Raw genomic sequence first — 8995 nt, forward strand, 5'->3', positions numbered from 1 at the left:
TCAAACATGGCAGCGCCCAGGGGATCGCCGCGAAAAGGGTCAATAGCGGCAGACACCCAGGAACTCAAGTTGGCATCAAAAAGTCGCAGTTTCGTCCGAAAGGCGAAGCATCGATTGTGATAGCAATTTTGTGGAACGCTCCTGACACTGCCCAGGCGGCGCGGCGGCGCGGCGATCGTCAGCGCCTCTCGCAGCACCTTCCATCAAAACTGATACTGACGGACCACGCTGCTCAGGCTGCCCGCACGGATCTGCCAACGTGATCGCATGTCCACGCTTGTTTTGAAACGAACAAATGGCGCACATTTTGCTGTGTGGTTTCAAACCAATCTTAAAACCAGATGGTCGGATACGCCCTGCCATTCGCCTTAAGGTGGCGGTTCCGCTCCGGCGGCACGTGCCCCCCGTTCTCAGTGCTTTTGGAGCGGCCGTGGCGGCTTTTCTACTTGGGAAGTGGAGTGGTGGTATATACCATGAAGGGGCCTGATTCTTGTGGGTTCCAACTATATATTATATAAAGAAGTTTATTATTGTGATGTGGAAATGAATGTACAGGGACGGGCCTGAGATGCGTGGTTTTTGCGAACTGTGTCTCGGTTGTGGCCATGTTTGGGGGGAGTTGCTGCATTTGCTGTGTTGCGGCTTGCTGTGTGGCTTTAGGACGTATTTGTCTGTTTCCTGGACGCAGCAAAGTGATTTTGAATTTTTGCTTTTTGCATGGTTTGCTTTTGAAGATTGCCAAGTTTCGCGGATTTCTCTTGCGGGCGGCCCGGCAACTGCACGGTCGGGGAGGCTAGGTTTTGGATAGGTTGGAGTTCAGGGAATTTTCATCTGGTACGCGGGGTTTCATTGATGTACCTTCATTAGTTTTCCTAATAATGCGGCCGAAATCAAGTAATATTTAGAATTCTGGTTTTACTTTTGCCCATTTTTGCGGGAAGGTACTAAAGCTACGAAGCTGCGGTTTAAAACTAATAAAGGTACAAGAATGAAATTTTGCGTCCTGGGTGGAAGTTGCTGGAACTCTAGTTTGTCTAGAATTTGGTTTCCTTGAGCGTGTGCTTGCCGGGCTGTTTGCAACAGGGGTTTGCGATGCTTGGCGGTCTTCAAAGGCAAATTGTCCAAGGGGTAGGGGTTCAAAATTGTTTTGCTGCGTCTGGGAAACGGATGAGTGTGTCCTGAAGCTGCAGAGCAGGCTGCAATGCAGTGGGTGCGCTGGTTCCTTTTCGGTATGGTCACGGCTGGGACGCGGTTCGCGGGAACCATGTGTCTCATGCTTGTTCTTGAACATTTATTTCTAGATCAAATTATTCAATTTATTTATATTATATATGGCTGGAACCTGCAGGACTTTGGCTTTTATGACGTATACGACAACTTTGTATCCTAAGTGGAGGAGCCGTCACGGCTGCTCCGGGGGTGCTGAAGGCAGGGGACTCATGCCGCCGGAGTGGGACCGCCGCCTTAAAGGGGAAAAGCTCTATGCTGCCGGGCACGTTCGCATCGTGAAAGAAGTCGCCGTTGTCACCGTGCTAGCGAAGTGTCACTCTCAGCAAGGCAAACAAGCAAGTCTTTGACGCAGCAGTACCGCCTTCCCCACGCTTTTTTTTTTTTTTTTGTGTCTTCGATGTCTTGCACATTTTCCATCGTAAAACAGCGGTATGAGAACGCTCACCTGCAGGACGGCGGCACACGTGGTTCAGAAGTTTTGTATCACACGCGGCGATAACAACAACACGTTTGTCAGCTGGATTCCACACCGTCGACTTTGGATCAGTACCAGAGTTGCGCTTTCGCCGCTACAGGTGGCGCTGCCCTCGCCGGCAAAGGCAAACAAGCAAGTCTTTTATCTAAGCGAGTCGAGGTGCCATTTCAGCGCAGCAGGAGCAGCGTGCCAAAAAGATAAGTTTTGTTATTTTATATTTCACTTTTTGGTTTTTTTAGGAGGGTTAGCTTAGCCAAACAATCTTTATAAATTATTTTAATGCTTTCTCACTTTCTTGGTCTTCTCGCTTAGATAAAAGTAGGTAAAGAAATTTTTTTTTTTTTTTTCCACATCTACGCCTTGTTAGTACGAGATGATGGTTGGTACTAGGGGGAACCCACGCGTGCGTTGTTCTGAGTGCGAGCGTTCCTACGCGCTGGAAGAAACGCGGTTTAAATCAGCACGCGAAGCGAATGGCGCAGATTTTATCTGTAGGATGTGTGTGCTAGGGTCGCGGCTAGACCGCCTAGAGCAAGACAAGGATAAGTTAGCTAAGCGGGTTGGAAAGCTAGAAAAGGAACTTCAAATCGAGCAGAAGCAGAGGAAGAAGGCAGAAGAAAAGCTAGCTAACGCAGAAATCCAGCTGAGCGCCACCATTCTGCAAAGCAATGATGAACGCATCGAGGCGAGCACCACGAACGGAGCTGGCTCCGATGCGAGTGCAGAGACAGCCGAACCCGCCACGCCGGGAAGCAGTGGCGGAAACGTCAGTGATAATCACGAAGGGGATACCACTGACGCGGCCGGGGAAGAAAACAAAGCCAAGGGCAAGAATAAGAAAGGAGGGGAGGGCATTGTGACTTCGGGGGCAGCTTTCGGCGGTGAGGGGGAAGGAAAGCGTCGAGTTGTCTTTGTTGGGGATTCCAACATGCGTAAAGTAGAACCGGCGATAGCAGAGAGGGTAGGGGCAGACGAACGAGTCCAGGTTAGCGCGCTTCCGGGAAAGCCGATTAGAGAGGTGATCGCGAAGGCCAAGGAACGCATGTGGGACACTAGGGTGCCTCGATGCCCACCGCCGCCGTCCAGGGTGGAGACAACCCCGCTGGCGCCGCCATATTGTGTCACACGAGCTGAGACTCAGCTACGCTTGCGTTCATAAAGTGTTACTCGCGGCGCGCTTCCAAGTGCTTTGCCTTGATGAGGATTTTTTTATCGGTGTCCCATCTGCATATCTTTATAACCAATAGCCGTTAACTCGTCGAAGGTCGAAGACGTAAATGTATGGCGCCGGCAACATGCCCCAAGTTGCCTAATTCAATCACATTTAATATGCCGTGTGTATTTTTAAAATACGCACTTTTTTTTTGCGCTTCGATGCTTGGTATATAAGGTTTGCGACCCCCTGTGTGTGGAAGTTTTTCTTTTTCGCTGTTGTATTTTGGTTTACACGTCACGCCTCCTTTACCGTAGCCAGCCACTCGCGCACGGCGGTTAGTTTCCCTTGCAACGGCGTGCTCTTCGCGTTCGTTGCAATTACTTGACGATATCTACGCGCAATTTTGGCTTTTTTTGCCCACAAAACTGCGTGCTGACAGGATTAAGCTGGTGTAAAAATAACTGCGATGTGAAAATAAGGTTTAGTTAGTGCTGTAGAGAAAAATGTAACGTAACTTGTCTGTGTCAATCTTGCGTAGTACACACAAGAAATCAAACGATGCACAAAATACATTTACTTATAATGTCTAGTACAATCAATCATGAAAGACACATGTACATGAAAAATTATATGTATTGTGTGGCGCCTGAAGGTTACGTTGAAAGACGAGATAAAAAAAATTAATTCGCAAGGTAGGCTCGACACACAATTCGGGATAGAGAGATTTTTTTTTATTTATTCATTACATTGGGGGGGGGGGGGGGTTCAAGTGAGTACATCAACCTTATTACACACAATATAAATCGAAAACAAGAATGCAAACAAGAAAACGCAACCGCGGGTAATATTAATCAAGATATCCAGCCAGATATCCAGCCAGAATACATACATCAGCTACCATCGAATACGTCGCATCAGCCAAACACATCGATGGCGAGTACAGAACATTTCATAAATAACCATTAGAACACTGATAACTACATTGAAAAAATAAACAACACTGCATACATATCACGTACAAAAACCGTAAATGAAACTAAGACAGTCAAATACAGATTAGCAATGTTTTTCACTTCGAAAATATAGTCCATGATGATGTAGGGCTGTTGACTTTAACAGATGGCGCCCATCCTGTCGATTTCCCTCGTACTGGTCCTCTTCAAAGTGTTTCTAAGTACAGGTAAAACAACAAAAGTGATTATTGATATGAAAAGTTGCCTTGTAAATACAGAGAACCCATTACAGTGCTTAAAAATAAATTTTAGCAGAAGCAATGCTGTATTACCTCGCTTCACACGTTTCGAAGAAATGCACAGGCTACAACAGACACCATGCCAGAAAGCGCCGAAACATTTTGGTCCCATGATGCCCCTTAACTCTACTACACCTGAGCATACCGTGCACAGGCATTTAAAGACCGTCACAGTACCCACTACGATCGGGAATGAGCACGAATGACCATCGGCTTACGATCATCACGCTACAAATATGTACAAGTCTAAAAAATCAGCTATGTAACGTAACACCCTGAGGTCCGCAAGATATCTCCTGAGAAATCAGAGAAAATCACAATGTTTCGCTTACCACGTACAAAACAGCCGCTCTCCCCAGACGAAGCACTGCGTTCTTTAGTCCCAAATAACCAGTACCGAAAAAAGAAGAAAAAAAAAAAAGAAACAAGAGACACACACGATGTGTGCTTCCCGTGAAAAAGGAAAATAGGTGGCTTACGTGACGATTCGTAGCTAATGTAAGACTATTTCGCGGCTAAGCATCTCCGTCAGTCCTTAAAATAAGGGTACAGACTGCGCCCATCAAAACGAAAAAAGCCTATGCGACGCGCGCTCGCAAACCATACGCTACTCAGACAGCATCGGTGCAGTGCTTACTTAGTCGGAGCGAACGTAGGTACGTGAGCGAGGATCAGATAATACTTTCTTATTTAAATGAAAAACACGGTGCGGTAGTCTAAACATTCTTGACACTTACCTCGCAAATGCAGGAGTTATCCGTTGCCTTCCAGTGATCGCGCTTTACTTGGGCTTCCCATCTCTTCCGTCGCTCTGGGTCCCGGGGGAAGCGAAAACAACGCAGTCCTTTACGCGTCTATCCGGCCCACTTGGGAACATAACAGCCCGTCATGTCGACACGATGCACTTGATAGCTTGTCAGTCATGCGGCTGAACACTGTCTAGCAAGTAGAAGCGTCAGCGAAGCATCCGCGCGCACTGTGCCTCGAACTCAGCACCGGCACCAAGCAATCGCAACGGCTCGCTGTGACACAATATGGCGTCGCAGCGAGAAAGCGGCGGCGCGGGGGCGGTCAAAGGTTGGCACCACCCTGAACGGCGGCGCTGGCATCGAGGCACCCTATGGGACACAATGGAGGAGAGACACCTAGTGGTGATAATGGGCGGAGTGATTGACGTACTGAACGGACGAGGAGCAGGAATCACAAAGCAAATAGCCAAAGGGGTCACCGACCTGCGGAATGTTTCAAAAGAAGTACAAATCGCGGTGTGCACGGTGCCAGAGGTTGAAAGGCAGGGTTATAAAATTGAAAGGGCAGTTCTTGCAGTAAACAGGGAAATTTGGACTCTAGCTAAAGCAATGAATTTTACGGTCATTGACATCAACCGTGAAGTGCACCGAGCAGGCCGCGAAGGCGCTTTTGTGCGTGACGGGATACATTTTAGTGAAAGTGTAGCAACACCGGTCGGAAATCGATTCGCGGCACGAGCTGTAGCTTTTTTAGGCGGGCCCCAGGCAATCAGGAAGCAGGATTAAGTATTGAACATAGCGAAACACCAGTAAAGGGCAGAATTAGGCGACCAGGAGTCAGGAAAAGACGCAGAAAGGATAAGAATAGAGAAGGTAAAATTTGCTACATTAACATGCAGGGTGGTCGTAAGCAGGAAAAATGGCTGGAAATTCAAACGCAACTGAATGATGAAGCGATTAGTGTGTACGCCTTGACCGAAACGCATCTACGAGATTTGGAGCAGCCGCCTGTTATTGACAACTTTGTATGGGAAGGGTGCAACAGAATGACCGGGTCAAGGAAAGGCGGAGGCGTAGGCGTACTAATTAGGCGAGGTCTGAAGTGGCGAAGGGTAAACGAGACATGTAAAGAGCATTTATGGATTAGTGGTACATGGCAAGGTAAAAAGACGTGGCTGGGAGTAGCTTACCTGTGGACAGGTAGTGATAGCAGGGAAAAAAATAAGGAATTGGTCGATTGCATTAGAAGCGATATTAATGAGTTCAGTAACTCGGGCCAGGTGATATTAGTGGGAGATATGAACGCGCACATGGACGATTTAGACGGATATACTGATTACAACGGCTCTCTAGTGCTGGATTTGTGTGATGAACAGAACCTTATAGTAGTTAACAGGGAGAATAAGTGTCATGGACAGGTAACGTGGCAATGCGGAAACAGGCAGTCATGTATCGACTACGCCTTAGTCTCAGAAATGGTCTACGAACAACTGGACCAAATGATAATAGACGAAAATGGAAAAAATAGCCTGGGAAGCGATCATAGACGTTTAGCATTAAAGTTTGGGAGAGATACCAGCGCAGAACATGAACCAATAGCCTCAGAGTTTTTAAAAATGAATGACGAGCAAATAACAGAGATCGCAAACAACATAGAGAAGAAAATTGAGGCTTTTCCTACAGCAGTCTGGGAATATAAGGAACTGGTGGAGGTTATGCAGCATGAAATAAGGCGGACACGGCAATACAATTGTTGGATTGGAAAGAGGAAACCACGTAAGTGGTGGAACAAGGAAATTAAACAAGCTATAGAAGAGCGTAAAGAGGCATCTAGGGTTCATCGAGAAGCCAAAAAGTTGGGATTACAAGAAGAAGAGGTGCTCCTTAGATGGAATACGTACCGAGAAAAGAAAAGGGTTGCGAGTGAGCTCGTGCAAGAGAAAATTAAATGCGCAAGTGAACGTTGGGTGCATAACATTCACAAAAGAGACAAAGGCGCCCCAAAAAGATTCTGGAACCATATAAAAGCACTCGGAGCTCCAACTAGAAACTCGCAAACGGCTATAAGGGATGAAGACGGTAACATCTATGAAGGCGATGATGCGCTGCGGTACATCACAGACGTTATCAGGCATAACTTCGGTACGAGAAAAAGCGTAGTTCAGACAACAGATCCAGCAACAACAGAGAGGCCTGAGAGATCAAAATTCAGCATAGAAAGCTTTTATTGGAAAAAGGCAGCAGAAAATGTCCCTAACAACACGGCAGCAGGACCCGATGAAATCCCAATACAGCTAATCAAAAACCTCGGTCCAAAAAGCAAGGCACTGCTGACTAATGCCATAGAGCAAGTGATTAGAACAAAGAATATTCCCGTTGGATGGCGTGAAAGCAAGATGAATCTTATCTACAAAGGCAAAGGAGATAAGGATAAGACGAGCTCGTACAGGCCAGTTACAGTAACGTCGGTGATATATAGAATGGCAATGCAAGCCATAAAATTAGAACTGTCGAAGTGGGTGGAGGAAAACGGTGTATTGGGGGAACTACAGAATGGGTTCAGGCCAGGCAGACGCTTAGAAGACAATATGTTTGTACTAACTCAGTGCATAGAGATTTCAGTAGCTCAGAAAAGACCTTTATGGATAGCATTTCTAGATATTAAAGGAGCTTATGACAACGTAGACAGGGAATTGTTGTGGGATATTCTTCAATACGAAGGCATAGATGACGATTTCGTGGAGCTGCTGAGGGAGATATATCGAGACAACCAAGTACAAGTGGCATGGGAAGGCCGAAAAGGAAATGAAATGGTGGGAATTCACCAAGGATTGAAGCAAGGATGCCCTCTGTCACCATTGTTGTTCACGCTTTACGTCAAGGGCATAGAAAGACGACTGGAAAACAGCGAATTAGGTTTTGATTTATCCTACATGCGTAATGGACAAATGGTGCAACAGAAGATCCCTGGACTGATGTACGCAGACGACATTGTGCTACTAGCGGACAATAAAAAAGATTTACAGATACTTGCGAATATCTGTGGGAACGCAGCGACAAATCTAGGCCTTAAGTTTAGCACAGAGAAATCAGGGATTATGATCTTTAATGAGCACACGAGTAACTTCGTGGTGTCAATTCAACAGCAAGTAATACCCATAGTGAAGCAATATAAGTACCTCGGCGTACACATAAACGAAGGAAAGAATTACTCAATCAACCACCAAGATAATCTGAAAATAAAGGGGAAGCGGAATGCAGCATTAATGAAACACAGAGCACTGTGGGGCCACAATAAGTATGAGGTGGTGCGTGGAATCTGGAAAGGAGTAATGGTGCCAGCGCTAACATTCGCAAATGCCATTATATGCTTAAAATCGGATATATTGGCGGGTTTGGAAGTTAACCAAAGATCAGTAGGCCGGTTGGCTTTGGGAGCACACGGTAATACGACAAATGAGGCAGTGCATGGAGACATGGGTTGGGCCTCTTTTGAAGTCAGAGAAGCACAAAGCAAAATTAGTTTTGAAGAAAGGCTCAGGAACATGGATGAAAATAAATGGGCAGCTAAAGTGCACAAGTATCTCTACATGAAAAGCGTGGACACAGAATGGAGGAAGAGGTCAAGGAAGTTGGCAACCAAGTACAGGATAATCGAAACTGTAAATAGACAACCAGGGGTCATCAGAAAGAAAGTGAGAGAAATAGAGACCGTGAATTGGATGCAAAGAATGGAAACGAAAAGGACAATGGAGATTTACAAGAATGAGAAGAAAGAAATTAGAAGGGAAAATCTGTACGATAACACAAAGGGCAGTGCCTTGCTATTTGAGGCTCGAGCCGGTTGCCTAAGGACGAAAACATATCGGAACAAATATTCGGAATTAGATGAGACATGTGTATGCTGCAGTAAAGATCCAGAGACCACTCAGCACATCCTAATGGAATGTGACGGGATCCACCCAGCGAGAACCGTAGGTAACGTGCAACTCCCAGAAGCGCTTGGGTTTAAAGTGGAAGGGAACATAAACAGATCAGCCGTAGAGATCAGCAAGAGACGATTAGAGTACTGGTGGAAAAAAAGTAGGGAAAAGATGGATGCGACCTGATCTCTTAAAATCATAGGCAGCGGT

This window comes from Dermacentor silvarum, chromosome 11 (assembly GCF_013339745.2).
Source record: "Dermacentor silvarum isolate Dsil-2018 chromosome 11, BIME_Dsil_1.4, whole genome shotgun sequence".
In the NCBI taxonomy this organism is placed as follows: Eukaryota; Metazoa; Arthropoda; class Arachnida; order Ixodida; family Ixodidae; genus Dermacentor; species Dermacentor silvarum.